The following is a 15,298-nucleotide window of genomic DNA, read 5'->3' as shown; positions in this document are numbered from 1 at the left end:
GGACAGTATTTACATATTAAAAAAGATATCCAAATTTCCTTCCGTGTAAAAAGACAAGGCTTTTGAACCTGGCTTTATCCAAATTTGATTTTAGTTCTGGGTCAAGCTTCATTTGAATTTCTTGATTTCAGTAGGCCTACACTGTAAAAAATAATCGGTTAAATTTACGGTAAAATACCGGCAGCTGTGGTTGCCAGGACTTCAACGTAAAAATTACAATGAGTGGGTTTTCTACTGTAAATTTAAATGTAAATATCAGCAAAAACTGTAATTTAGACTGAATATTCAGGTTTTTTTAAGGTAATTGTGTCATTGTGACATCATAGTACTTCTCCATTAACGTATCTATATTTTACAGAAAACTATGCGTTTCCTCCAGTTTATGCCAGTAAAAGTAAAAGTTTGGTGGTATTCTTTGATTTACGGTAATTAAAAGTGTCTAATATGGTGATATACAATTTTTAACTTTACGCCCAATTTCTGATGTAATTTGACAGTGTTTTACTGTAATTTCTACAAACATTTTGGTAACACTTCACAATAACCATCATTTATAAATGGTAAACAGATTAATAGTTATAGTTTATTAATGTTTAATCATCATTTGTAAACCGTATATAGGCCATTTAGAATGGTAAATACATAATTTATTAATGTTTAATTAACTAAATAATCAAATAGATGGTATATTAATGTAAGCGTATAGTTACATTACCATTAACAAACAACTGAATTATAATTAATTGTTTATTAATAGTTTTAGTTGCACTGATTATAACAATTTTACACCATATTAAGTATGTTAAAGTGTTTTTCAAATGATTCATATACCTTTAAGAAATTGGTTTAAAACATTTAAAGATTAAATATGTATAGCACTTTGTAAATGGTTAATAATTGGTTTATAAACCATCTATAAACATCACTTAGTTGGTTATTGTAAAGTGTTACCAACATTTTTGGTAACGCTTTATATTAAGGTCCTTGTAATAACCGTTAATTAACAAGTAATAAGGCCCTTGTAAGTCCTTACAAGATGCTTATTAACATTATTGTGTGTTTATAAGCTCATATAAGTGTTAATAATGGCATTACAAACACCCATGACCCACCCAGTATGTCTTTGCCATGCCTTTATTAATCTTATTTTGTTTGCTTATTGATATTAAGATATACTTTATTGCTCATCTATTACAAGTTAACTATAAGTTAACTATGCTTTTTGCAACTACCGGATCTAAAGCGAGAACAATGCCTTATTACTCGTTAATTAATGGTTATTAAGGACCATATTATAAAGCGTTACCACATTTTTGATAGTGTACTCAGTTTAGGACGTTTTATGGTGAGATATATTTCTTTACTTTTCTTTTTTACCCTTTTCACCTGTAGTGTCTCCTGTATATTCTTTATTTTTCTTTATCAGTGTATCTTATAGAAACGTATTGTTCATTCCTGCAGCAATAAGCTGGAGGCTATCACCAGGACCTGGTCACGCATGCCAAAAAACCCTGATGTGTGAGTGTGTGGTGGAGGATGCTGAGGGGCGTAGCACTGTTGTGCCCCTCATGGTCAGCGCTCAGGAATTAAAATGCATGCCTCTCATTGCCTGGGAGCGAGTAACGGTAAACGCGAGAAACTGTTCCCGTCCTCCTCCTTTGCAGGAAAAACGCACGGATGTGCATGTTCCAGGAGGAGGGTACCAAAACCTCCTCCCGGTGTCCGCTTTTTCAAAAAGACAGCGGTGTGAGGTTGCCAGTTTGGAGCTTGTTTTCCCCTTAAATTGGACCCTTCAAGCTGTGACTGGGCTGATTTGCTCGCTTTTCCTTCTCCGTGGAGCTGCTGCCACACCGCACGGAAATAACGGGACTTCACTCGCTGCCCGGCTTCACTTAAAGTGAGTATACACACATGCTTTTAACCCTATACACCGACACTGGTGTCACCTTTTTATTCTAATTATAGCTTTTTAATCTGAGTGCCTTTAACAGAGCAGCGCACATGAAGGCTTAAAGTCTTAAAGTGCTGCTGACCAGGTGTTGAACTTTCTGCTGCAAAAATGTGCACAAATATTAATACTTACATTTCAAATAGAGAGCAACAGCGCGCTTTTGTTGGCTTAGAAAGTGTTTTTGGTACACATGCACATTTAGAGTTAGACAGTTAGATGTGCTCATAATTAATTCCACAATTCATACCCTGCTGTTCTGGCTCATATGAGCATGTTTGCACAAAGGCTGGGCGATATGGCCAAAATCTTCTCTCCTTTTATCTCTCCATAACACATAATGCATTTGAAGAATAACAAGTAGGCTTTCATACAAACAATAACTTATAAGAGAATATGTCACATCTTGAAAGAGTGAAGAGTATTTTATATTTGGCACACAGACAAAAGCTTGGTTGTTAATTAACACCAAAGAATTGTCAAAAATGAGACATACAGTACAAAGTCTTGATAACCGGTTGGACTGGTATTACGTTTTTCATTTAAACAAGCATTTGACTGGGATATAACTATATGTCATAGCATGCTTTCTGGTAATTCAGTAATAAATAAACAGTCTATATGAAATAAGCTCATGGCAAAGCATATTTTATACTTAAAAGATGAAAAGTACTCAGTATTTTCTCATTTAAGGAAGAACTTTAGTGCAAAAATGAACTTAGCAGTTTCTAGTGGAATGAGGTTTTTGAATCGCAATGAACCAAGTGGCAATGTGAAGTGTGATGCAAAACCAAATCCAAATGGCATTCACTGAAAATGTTTCTCATCACATTTTCATTTGAGTCCGTATGTGCTTGTTTTTATATTGAATTTTCCCCTCTTGATTGTTTTAAATCAATTAGGTTTCTACTATTAAATGAATCAACAACTATTTGGTTTGGATAATTGAGTGATTTTACTTACACAACTGAACAAATTCTCTCATTCTAGCTTCTTTAATGTGAATTTTTTCTGGTTTCTTTCAGAGACTGACCGATATATGATTTTGAGACGGATTTTTGAAAAAATGACCTTATTACCAATATGGCAGCCGACAACTTGCAGAAATGAGAAAACAGAGAAAATTAAGACAAATAAAAATAGAATGAATAGCAAATTATGCATCAATACTGTGTGTTCAGTCAGTTGTTGAGCCAATTAAATCTGAATCTAAATCTAATTAAATCACCCCAAGCATTGTTTTCCACAATATATGTTCTGTATCAAAGGTTTTCATTTGGGAATAAAATATACGGCCATACCAAACATACTGATACGTCTGTTATAGGACAATGTCGACCAATAATATCAGTCTGACTCTAGTTCCCTAACTGTTACAAGACATTTGAGGACAATCTTTAGTTTTAGGAAAGTCTGATTTACATTTAAACCATTTTCTGACACCTTATGTACCAAACAACTATTAATCGAGAAAATATTGGACAGATTAATCAACAATGAAAGTAATAGTGTTTCAGCCCTGTTATAATGCCCATACTGTAGGGTCACATTGAGGAAAAAAACAACTTCTTTTTGAGGGCTGGTTTGGATTCCTTTGCTTAAGATTCTGTGCTGCTGGCTAACTCTTGCACTGCTCAGCTCTCTGACATCAAAAAGACTGTATAGCATGTTCAGCTGTGGACCAGGATTAAGCAACTGTTGAACATACAGCAGATGTGCAGAGGAGAGCTAAATCCGCTGTTCACATTTTGTGTTCATCTTGCTTCCTGGAAGCAGCCTCATTAAGTAAAACAACACTTCCCTGTGACAGAAGTCCTTTTAATTTGCTGAGAACATTAATCACTCTGTGTTTCATTGTTGGTGTAATATCCCAGAGTGAGTAAACTCCAGGTTTATGGGTTATGAGTTCTGAAATGATCCTCTCTGTTGTGTATTTTGCATGAGATGTCACCTCATTTACTAATGAAGGTGTCTGCGGCGCGCTGGTTAATTTTCCACTGAAACCTCTCCTCGCCATTATAAATAATAAGCAAGTAGAATACATTAGCTCAGCCACTTCCTCATCATGTCTACAATCAGATTGGATGGCGTGACCTTGGGGGACCGCGCTGCAGCATTTAGAGAGGAAGGGTGGCAGAGATGGAGATGGGCTGCTCTGGTGGCATCCATTATCAAGCAACCCAATTACATCTGGAAATTGTAGTTGCCATAAGCAATTGCTATATGTTAATGTGTAAAAACGAGACGAGCTATTTTGAGAGAAATGCTCGTAATATGCACTTGAGCTCATGCTTTCCGCATCTGTATATACATTGTTATTTAAAAGATCTGTGTGATTCCTGTGAAAGGAAGTCCTCTGTGGGCTCCTTTTAACAATAGAGCATGGAAGAAGCAATGAGTCACCATGAATCATGGCAACTCTCACCAGCTGCCAGCCAGATGAAGACATGCTGCAAGGAAAAAAGTCTGATGAAACTGCAGTCGCAGCCGCGCTGCTGTTTCCACTTCAAAGCACACCACGGCGAAACAGAAACGCATGGTGTTCCACGAGGGCGCAAAAGATCTCATTCAAAGTTTGTGCAAGTTTCTCTAACGATCCAACTTTCGTTTTTTAAGATCTTCCCTGCGAGGTACTTCCTCTAGTCTTTAGCTGCCGTGGCGTCGAGGCTGAGTTAAGTCAGCGCAGGCTTTACTGTAATCAGTTATTCAGCTCTGGCATTCACACTCCCAGACAGAGGAATCCCTGTGGCTCACCACAGACCCAATCAGACCCCTTTAAGTACACGGCTTTACAACAAGGTCTGGGACCAAGACTGCTGCGGTAACGGCAGAAATGTTTCCAGTCCCTCGGGTGGTGGTCTGCATGTGTCTGCTGCATGTACAAGTATATTTCACTAATAGTTAGTGTCTGTCGTTCAGGCCTCCTCAGCTCAGTCACAGACTGTCTTTTTCCTTCACACTATTCCCCTTGGACTTCTCCCTGGCTTTTTGATTTGCCCTCTGTTTCCACTTAACAGTCTTGGCTATTTTCCAAGAAACACCTCAGCACCATTCTTTTTTTTTTTTCTCAAGCATGACCAGACTTCTTATACTCTGGGGCACACGTGGAGAATACATGGCTTTTACTTTCTGTGAGCATTTCACACTGTGTCTTGGCTGCATTTTACTGCACTTGTGAGGTTATCAGAGATGATTGCAAAATGACAATTTAAACACGACAGCCTCCGCAAACAAAAGAGAGCCGTCCTGTGATTGCTGTCTTTCCCCAGCGCAATCAGCGACTTCGAGACGACACATCACTCCCGCAATTAGGCATGTCAAATTACTGCGTGGCTTTTATCTGCGACTGCTTGCTTGATAATGCTTATTGGCAGGTGCCTTTGGAGGAGCAGAAGAAGGGAATCCACAGCTGGTGCTTTTCAAGAGATGCATTATGTAAAACCATACTGTACTGTGCAGCAGATGCCTCTTCCTTCTGATGGCTAGCTCGGCTACATAACCATACATCTCCATATCACAACATCCTGAGGAGTAGGGCCGACAGATATGGGAGTTTTGAGACTGATACCAATTTAAGAAATATTCCCAAATTATCGATACGAGGGAAGTGTTGAGCTAGAAAAAAAAAAGAAGCTTTTCTGTGTGGATTGTGGCCGTTTTCTTAAAATAAATAAATAAATAATAATAATAATAATAATATAAATTTAGGTATTTAGCATTCTTATACATACAATGTATTACATTGTCAACCAATGTAAAACATTGGATGTAAAATAAAATTTACAAGAATTTATCAGCATCAAGAGCAAATTAAAACAGCAGACGACGAGAGAACTTACTTAAAAAATGGTTAAATCTTTTTTTTAAGTAAAGATTATTAACAATAATAATTTATCATAATAAATAATTCTACAAAACTGCCTATTCTCTCTGATGACAATTGCCCTGTCCCATCTATTGTATTTTTTTGTTCTTTATCCTGTGTATTTTATATTGTTGTTTCTTTTTCTATCTTTTTGTACTGTGTCCTTGAGTGCCAAGAAAGGCGCCTTCCAAATAAAATGTATATTATTATTATTATCAAAATAATACAAATAGCTTAATACTAACTAACCTCATTACTGTATGTTACTCTTGGTAATAATTAAAAATAACTTATTGTCTTTCAATGGAATTGCCTTGTCCTCTTGTTGATAATACCAAGCTCTACGACTAGGCTATGTGATGATATATCTATCAAAACAATGTAAAAATGTATGTTGCTTATATATATGTATATATATTTCTATATTTTTTCCAATGCAATGTTGGAAAACCAGTGGCCAAATTGCCTTATGCTAATATGTACATAAGTCAGAGAACATTTTACAGTCTGATTGTTGCATGTACAAGCAAAGCAGGAGTGGCCTATAAATGTACACATTTGCTAACATGAAGTATAGAGTACACAAAATAGTCTTTACCATGTGGTTATTTCATAGAGACTATTAATTTATTAAATAATCAGAAAACGTGTTATAAAAATAAGTATTAAACTGGGGATTTCAAATGTTTTAATCATACTAAGTGAATGTGTTCCTGTCAGTTGCATGTCGTAGATACTTCTTGCTGAGACTGGCAGGGTTAGATAAGGGTCAACTGTATGAATAGATAGAAGAAGTTCATAACAGCATGAGTGTCAGAGACGGGTTAGAGGTTTTTCTGCTGACTATAGATTAGAGAACTGAGAAAGACGCTATGAGGTTATCTAGAGAAACGTTAGAATGTATGAGAACCAACTAGAACGGTAACGCTTTATATTAAGGTCCTTGTAATAACCATTGATTAACAAGTAATAAGGCCCTTGTAAGTCCTTACAAGATGCTTATTAACATTATTGTGTGTTTATAAGCTTATATAAGTGTTAATAATGGCATTATAATACAGCTAATAGCAGGCTATAAGAGATTTATAAGCACTAATAAGAAACTTGTTAATAGTTTGCAAATGCTTAAGAACATTAATAAAAGCCTTATGAGTATCTTATAATTGTTCATAATAGCATTACAAACACCCATGACCCACCCATTATGTCTTTGCCATGCCTTTATTAATCTTATTTTGTTTGCTTATTGATATTAAAATATACTTTATTGCTCATCTATTATAAATTAACTATAAGTTAACTATGCTTTTTGCAACTACCGGATCATAAGCGAGAACAATGCCTTATTACTTGTTAGTAAATGGTTATTAAGGACTTTATTATAAAGCGTTACCTTTTTTTTTTCATGTGTTTATTGCATTTTGATATACATCAGTCAGGCTCTGCTCGGGAGTTTCCCTATTTTTGTTTCCATTTTGATGGACACATGTGCTGTCCTTGACTTTCATCATTTTGTTGTCAAACTGAGCCGTTTCCCACAAACAGTCCCCTCGCTGTCCTCATCATTTTCCAGTACAATCAGTTAGGCTAGAGTGTGTGCATCACTCCCTTAGTCATCATCAATGTAAAGCGTCTTCTGTATCTCTTATTCTGCTCATAGCCATGTTGACAGGCTTGCAGCATTACGACCTTGTCAGGAAGAATGTCTTCATTCTATATAGGGACTCATCTGTACCATATGTATGTATTCATGCGCTGTCACTCTGCAAGGCTTTGCTGAGGATTAGTGTTACTTCCTGCATGTTTTTTTGTTGCTTTGCGTGTCCTCAGTAGGGTTTTATTTTGCAACTGAAAAGGAGAAAAAATGATTTGGTCAGTGGGTTTGACATGTGGGTTTATTTGAAGGAAAGGCTAATTGTTATGCCTCGGAGGTCCATTGTTAATTAGAAGTTATCTTGGGCAGCTCTCACATGGTCACCGCTCTAATTGGCAGTCAAAGCTGTGTACCACCTGGCCTAGCCTTTAACTCACCAGGTGCTCCCAGCAAAACCGTCGGCCTTGGCATTATGTTGGTATGGCCTCTTAAAAGAAGACAGACAGCGAGAGGCCGGGGGAGGGAGGGAAAGAGAAGAAAAGAGACAGGAGTGTGCTGGCCAACTTTGCTAAAATGGCTGCAAAACAGCAGTTAAAGGTTATTTCATGCTACATAGCCAAAGAGGTCTTTTGAAGCCGGCATATAAAAGGTTTCAGAGAAATTAGTGTAATCTTTTGATACACACACCATCATACATCACACCTCTTTGTTTCCGATTTTTAATACCACAGGGGATGTGAGGTGGCAGCACATCAACACTCACTCGCACAGCCTGGCAGGTTTGTTTACCTGTGTTTTGTGGGAGAAAAATAAGTTTAGCTTGCGAATATCAGTACCAGAAAGGCTTTTATTGTTTGTTTCAGCGTCTGTCTACTCTCGGCAAGGTAAATTTAGGATGATGGCACAATCATGTCAAGTCTTTTTTTGCCTTTCATGGAGAGATATGGATGTTACAATTGATTCGAGCAGAAGATTTTCTGCGTAAAACAGAATCCAAATTAAGCCTTTTATTCAGTGCAGTTGAAACAGAGCTGGAGAAAAGGCAGCGATTTAATGAAGAGATAGTGCAGCTGCTCTGTCTGGACATCTAAAAATGATGTTTGCATAAAAGAATAACTGCATCGTCAATTATGTTTTATGGGAAACATATTTTCTCCTAGATTACATTTGTTTTTGTGACATGTGTTCCTAATCAAAGTCTGCATAGGCAGGATGTTAGGGTGCAAGGATGGTTCAAAATATCACGTGGTTTAGACTGAAGAGTGTTTCCATCGAAGCAAAATTTTGAAATGACGCTGTAACGCCCACAAATGTAATAACACCCACAAACGTAATAAATCACAATCGTAATGAAAATCTGCAGCTTTTAATGCAATAATCCCACAAACGTAATACATTTTCCACAAAAGTAATAGCCGCTGCCTACTACAAAAGTAACACATGGATTCCACAAATGTAATAATGCGAAGAATAATGGTTGTTGTGGTTGTTGATGTTTGTTTGTTTGCCTATACAAACTGCTAATACTGACTGAGGGCGCAAAATCCAGCTGCTGGCTTTATTTGAATAATAGGCTAATGTGACTCGTATAGTTTTCACACCCAAAAAGTTCGATTATCTTGTAGTGTGTGTATAGACAAACAAACAAACAACAACCATTATTCTTTGGGTTACTACATTTGTGGGACCTTATTACAATATTGAAAGTTGAAGATTTTCACTTCCCCACAAACGTCATAAGTCCCTCCAAACAAATATTTAAATCTCGTGTTACGTTTGTAGTAGGCAGCTGCTATTACGTTTCTGGAAAATGTGTTACGTTTGTGGGATTATTGCATTAAAAGCTGCAGATTTTTATTACATTCACGGGCGTTACAGACGCATTGAAAAAATGTGAATTAGGGATGCTTCCATCAACTGGTTTAGAGCAAATAAAAGAAGCTGCATTAATGTACTTTGGTCAGAAGATGGCAGTGTAATGTGTTGCTGTAGGCTAATACATCAGTAAAGAGTAGAAGAAGAAGAGATTGAGCAAGAGAGAAAAAATAATAAAAAAGAGGTTGCTCGAAAAACTTTGGCCACCCATGAGAGAAACTATGCCTTCAGGAATTAGACTCAATTGGGCAACTTATAATTCTTCTTTCATGATAGCTTGTTTTGTCCAGCAGAGCAGAAACAGTTAATCAGTAATGAGTTTAATGTTCGCTATATCAATACTTATGCGGAAAAAGCTTTTTCATCTCCTGTTTAACACATAAACAATTTTTCCATTAAGCATTTTTCATTTGAATGTTCAAAATGCACATAGAAATTTGTTGATGGAAACCTGAAACCAAACCCCGTTATGTTAAACCTCAACATTTATGAACCCAAGTAAGCTGTTCTCATACCCTAATTGTGATGCACTGGTACTGGATGCAGTCACATCAGTGAAGTATTTATGTACAGAACTTAAATTAACAATCTTGACTTTTGGTTTCAAACAGGGTACAAACAGAACATGAACCCCGGGTGAAAGTCTGGTCCCAGACGTCCTCCCTCCACGGACTGTGATGCTCGTTATTGAACATACTCTCATGAACAGGTTCGTACGATTTCTTAATGAAACTTTGCAGTGGGATTGGCATGATACCCTACATAATTAGGCATGATTGCAGGGGGTCATCCCTATGTTCCCCGGGACCTATGTCCTATGACCTTTTAGAAAAAAGGTCCTATGTTCCCCGTTTTTCCCAAAAAGGGCCCTATGTTCCCCTGTAGCAATACATACTGGGGAGCATAGGACCCTTTTTCTGAAAAAAGGGTCCTATGTTCCCCACAATCTATCAATCTTTACGGTAGACTCTCAGCATGGCCAGCAGGCCTACGTCACATGGCCCACCTTAGCTAAAGCAGCCCAAAACTTAAATTTGCACAGCAGCTACTTTCTGGTTTCTTTGCAGTAATTTTTTTGGCTTTTTAAATAGGGTTAGGGTTAGGGTAGGGTTAGGGTTAAGTCTATTTGCCATGGAATTTGGCAGTAATGGTGGAAAAAGTAGCAGACCGGGGAACATAGGACCCTTTTTGGGAAAAGCGGGGGAAAAGGGTTCTATGTTCCCCAGTCTCATACAAAGAGAGGAACATAGACACGCTCCCAATTTCAGTTTTCAACATGTTAGCATGTGCCAATTGCTAGGGTTATGCTCAGTCTAGCTAATTGACCGTGTCCATGGTGAAAGATTGCAATGGACAATGTTATCCTTGTTTTTAATTAAATCACAGTGTTCAGCTGTCAGCCATCAGCAGTGGATAGTGGTATCGTCCATCTAGACATACCAACAACGGGAACAAACACTGATTTTCCTGGGTTCGATAGGCCCATCCACCTCAGCTTGATCAGAATTCATCTTCATCAGAAAACATCATTTTGTTAAAGAATGTTGAGAAATGCATTGAGGAAACCTTTAAAATTAAATGATCTGACTCCAACACAAAATCCTCACCTATTTCTTTGCGCCGATCGTTTGATGGGGAATGATGAGCAGGAGACATCCCAGTTCTCAGTTTAACTTCACTTTATTACAATACGTCAAGAAATGTGCAGTTTACAGAGTCTCTGGGTTCAATCCACACGTCCCTGACATCACATAGGCTGGTCAGATCATGGAGGCTGGACCAAGTATAATTTCCCTAAAACACAGTTTTAACGCCTAACAATGTTAACCAAGAATGTAGGTAGATATCTTTCCAGAAGGTGCCGCCTCTCGATGTGTTGATTTGTCAGTTTATTCAATATGTGGACACGTCATGTCACCAAGCAGAGAAAACAGTTATTTCTCTGCTTAGCACATCATGTCCGTGACCTGACCTGTTAACAAAACTTACAAATGACAAACTCCTGTCTTGATATGACTTGCAGAGATATTATTGGAGACACAGATTTTGCAACAAAACAATAAAACATAAAATGTATCTTTTTGGGATTATAGAATCTTACTCTAAATAGGACAGAGAAAGTTTAATCAGATGGAATAAATGTATTTAGAGTAATCATAGTTTTAAGCAGAGTCTCAAGCAGATATCAACAGATGCTAAAAACATTTTGTATCAACGTACCTGTGGTTCTGAAATGTACAAGTTCAACATTTTTCTGCTGACCAGGCTGTTTTGTAGCCTTGACTTTATTTTCCTAAACCTATCCAAGTAGTTTTGTTGCCTAAGCATAACCAAACACTGACCATAATCCAGGAGAAAATATTCTTATGAAATAGGGTTGAACTGCTGTATACAATAAAATTGGAAACTCATGCCAGGAACTCACAGAGTAACCTGAACAGAGTAATTTTGTTCTACACATAAAGTACATGATTGATTGTCATGTCCACGGTGGGAGAAAACTCACCCCTGACCCTCATAAATCTTTACCAACTTGTCCAGAAGCATGGGAATCAAAATGTTTTGTTCTTTTTAAAAGGCCAGACAGGTGTGCGCATGGCACAAACAAACCTCTTTTAAAATGTGCCTTGCATCGCTGTGCTCTGGAGGACAAAAGACCTTTGTCTTTTCACACCACAAAGTCAATAGGGTTGTTTTGTTTTGCCGTTCTGGCATCTAAAGTTCACACTGATTCCCAAATGTGTCGTCCCTTTGTTTTCCGATCACAATGGGAATTTGAAATGTAAATCGGATTTTAGACAACGTGCTATAGCATGATGGGTAGAGCAGATACAAGTGCTGTAAAATGCTTTGTAACTGTGTTGTGTTCGTAGCCTTGGGCAGAATGTGTGAACGTTGTACCGCAGAGCAGACGATCATCTGGGTTTGTGTGATTTGTTGTTGTTGCCGTTTATTTTTCCAGGAACTGCGGCGTTTAGCCCCAGAGCTTTGGCAGCATGTGCTGTCAGATTTCATCCTACATGAACAGTATATACAGTACATGTATACTATACAGTACCCATGAGAACATGAGTCATTTTCAGCATATACAGCAAATGTTTAATAGGAAGGCAGTAAAAATAAGCCATAACCAAGTTGCAAATGACAATTAAGAAGTATAGAACAATAGACGGGCCACGAAGAATAACAAAATTACCGCCTCATTCAAACTAATCATAATAAACAGGCATATCACTGCTATAATTACTGACAGCAGAATCATTACTTTCCCTAATGCTCCACTGCTACCATCGTTAATAACAGTTCATTAATTAAACATACTATGGAAAACAGCAGCTCAGCTCTGTGAAAAGGACTTCTCCTTGACTGGACCCACAGAGTTACAGAGTGTAGCTTAATTTTGCTCTGGAGGTCATTTCAGGAATAATGAGTGGGAGAAATGTAAATACTCCTCTTAGCTTAACTGCCGGGCACTTAGAATACCTGAGACAAGCCAAATTTGAGATTCAGCCACATAATGAGCTGCTTATTTCTACACAAGCAGGAGTGGAGTGGAAAAAGAGGCTGTTATTGCTTTGTCAATTTGTTTTCCGATTGAGGTAATGGTGGAAATGGGTCTCAATATCTAAATCCACCTGCCAGTTCGTAGACAATTTTCTAAACTTCCTTTTTGCTTTACGTGAGATGAAAAACATCAATCAGTCGTGTTAGTGCATTAAATACAAAGCTGGAGTCAGAACGTGTTTAGCTTAGCCTAGCTGCACGTCTTATGTTCTGGCCTCTCGCTGTTCATTAATTCCTGATAACGGACACCTCGTTGAACATTGACCCTCTTGGTCACTTGCCAAAGGGAAAAAAAGAAGAAGATTATCATCTTTTCCCTGGTAACCTAAGGGTTTGTCTGATGTCTGGAGCAACCATTTCTAACCGAGAAGATTCTTATTGAATGGAAACATTGTACAATATTCTGGTAAATAGGACGAACCTTACATACCGCTTGGCAACCGGAGATATTTCTAGTCTTAATCCTCTAGACCCCAAAGCTAGTCTGTAGCTGTAGTCAAAAAAAATGATCAAAGATTCCACTCAAAAAAATGTTTTGTTGAATGAACATAATTTTATTATGACAAGTGGTTGCACGAAATAATTTTATCTGAATCTAGATATTTTTATTATGTTGACTGGACTTATACATTTTAAATACATTTTAAAAAATAATATTATGTAATTCTTTCTCAATTATTTTGAGTTCATTTTACTCAAATGTCCTTAGTAAATCCAATTAAACCCACTTTAAATGAACTTAAATACATTGTGTATGTTTTTTTTAATATATTGTACTCTTTCAAATCAATTACATTTTTTAAATTGTAACTTTTTTTATTAAGTTGATTCTAATTCAATATTTATTAGCTATCATACATGACAGAGAACCACAAGATGTGTAGACCACCAACTTTAATATGATACAAACAGTAGAACACAAGAAAGCAGAAACACACTGCTCATATAAATATCTTCTATATATTTTCTATATTATATATCTGTTTTTATATCATTTATACTATAGTATATCCTCTGCATATATATACACACATCCTTATGTATTTTTTATTTATTATTCATATTTCAACATATGACATACAACAATCTATTAAACATGCCATAGTATATTTTCTCTAATGTGCAATGTCTGTGAAATACAAAATATTCTATGGAAAAAAAGAAAGGGGGAAAAAAACGCCATGTGCAATATTAATAGCAAATGTCCAGTAGAAGCTATGTAAGTATTTTAAATATTTATGTATATACTGTGGGTATAATGTTTAATATTATATTTGTGTATATGTCTTATCTTTTATCTTTTATTATTTTTATAGCTTTATTAATTTCCCTGTCTGTATCTTAAGCTGCTGTGATGACTGAATTTTCCCACTGCAGAATAAATTATTTTATCTTATCTTATCTTATCTTATCTTATCTTATCTTATCTTATCTTATCTTATCTTATGTTGGGTGAGGAAGAACCCATTATATTTTGAATCAGATCCAAATCACAAGGTGAATACCCAAATTAATTTTCACTTTTGTTAAAATAGCAAGATAGGCCACTTGTGTTCCATTTTATGCTGTCGGAATAATCCAGAAAATGAGTTCCCCGAGCATTTTAAATGACTCTCCTGATCCTCAATCAACTGGAAACGTGTTGTTTGAACTCTCATACAGTGCAAATACGATGACATGAGAGATAAAACACAACTTCCCGGAAATTGCACCATCCAAGTGAATGTGAATGCTTCCTTGGTGAGGTCTGCACTCCCCGAGTGCCATTCTACTTTTAGTTAGCTATGTAATTTATTTCATCGGAAAAACAAAATCAGATTATTATTATTTTAGAAAAGCTGCAGTAAATTTGCATATTGTCTAAAGCCAAAACATAAACTTCTCTTTAATGAAAATTGCAGCTTTTATCCCAAGTGCAATCCACATTAGTACTTAAAAGCTTATTTACCATCCTTTGATTCTGGTATCATTTAGTTTTCAGCAATTTCAAGTAAAACATCATCTCAATAAATCATCTACTCAAACTGCACAGGCGGAAGTGGGTGTTTTTGACCGGAACCCCCGGGGAGAACAATACATGGGTATTTTTTTAAATGCATTTATTAAAACAGGAACAGAAAACAGTGATATCCAGTCAATATGAAGACATTTGTTGTCGTATTCATGGAGAATTACAATGAGATATGGCAGGAAGTATAACTCTGGGGTCTGCCAGTACCTTAGTCAGTAGGATAAGTGTTTAATGCACATAAATTAGATAAAAATTGATTTTCTTATATCACTCTCAGAAATGAAGGATATAACACATTTTCCAAAGTGTTGAACTGTTCCAAAAAGCTGCACTTCCCCATATATCTTATATACATTCAGACTGAGTCAATGTTTTAACTACTAACTCTATACATTTTAATTAAGTGAACAATGTTTCCGTGCACAGTCTCTGCCTGAAGTC

The 15,298-nt window shown here is 36.7% G+C and overlaps 1 protein-coding gene across 1 annotated transcript in view; it reads left to right on the top strand.

The window, feature by feature from the left end:
• Positions 1 to 1,706: 1,706 nt before the first annotated feature.
• The window catches only part of LOC131985441 (CMP-N-acetylneuraminate-beta-galactosamide-alpha-2,3-sialyltransferase 1-like), an 88,633-nt gene continuing 75,041 nt past the window's right edge, over positions 1,707 to 15,298 (top strand). The window contains exons 1-2 of the mRNA XM_059350556.1: positions 1,707 to 1,897; positions 9,894 to 9,991. The gene's annotated coding sequence lies outside the window, so the exon portion shown is untranslated. The remainder of the gene's footprint in view (positions 1,898 to 9,893; positions 9,992 to 15,298) is intronic.

This window comes from Centropristis striata, chromosome 14 (assembly GCF_030273125.1).
Source record: "Centropristis striata isolate RG_2023a ecotype Rhode Island chromosome 14, C.striata_1.0, whole genome shotgun sequence".
NCBI lineage: Eukaryota > Metazoa > Chordata > Actinopteri > Perciformes > Serranidae > Centropristis > Centropristis striata.
This window is presented reverse-complemented; position numbering and strand designations above follow the sequence as displayed.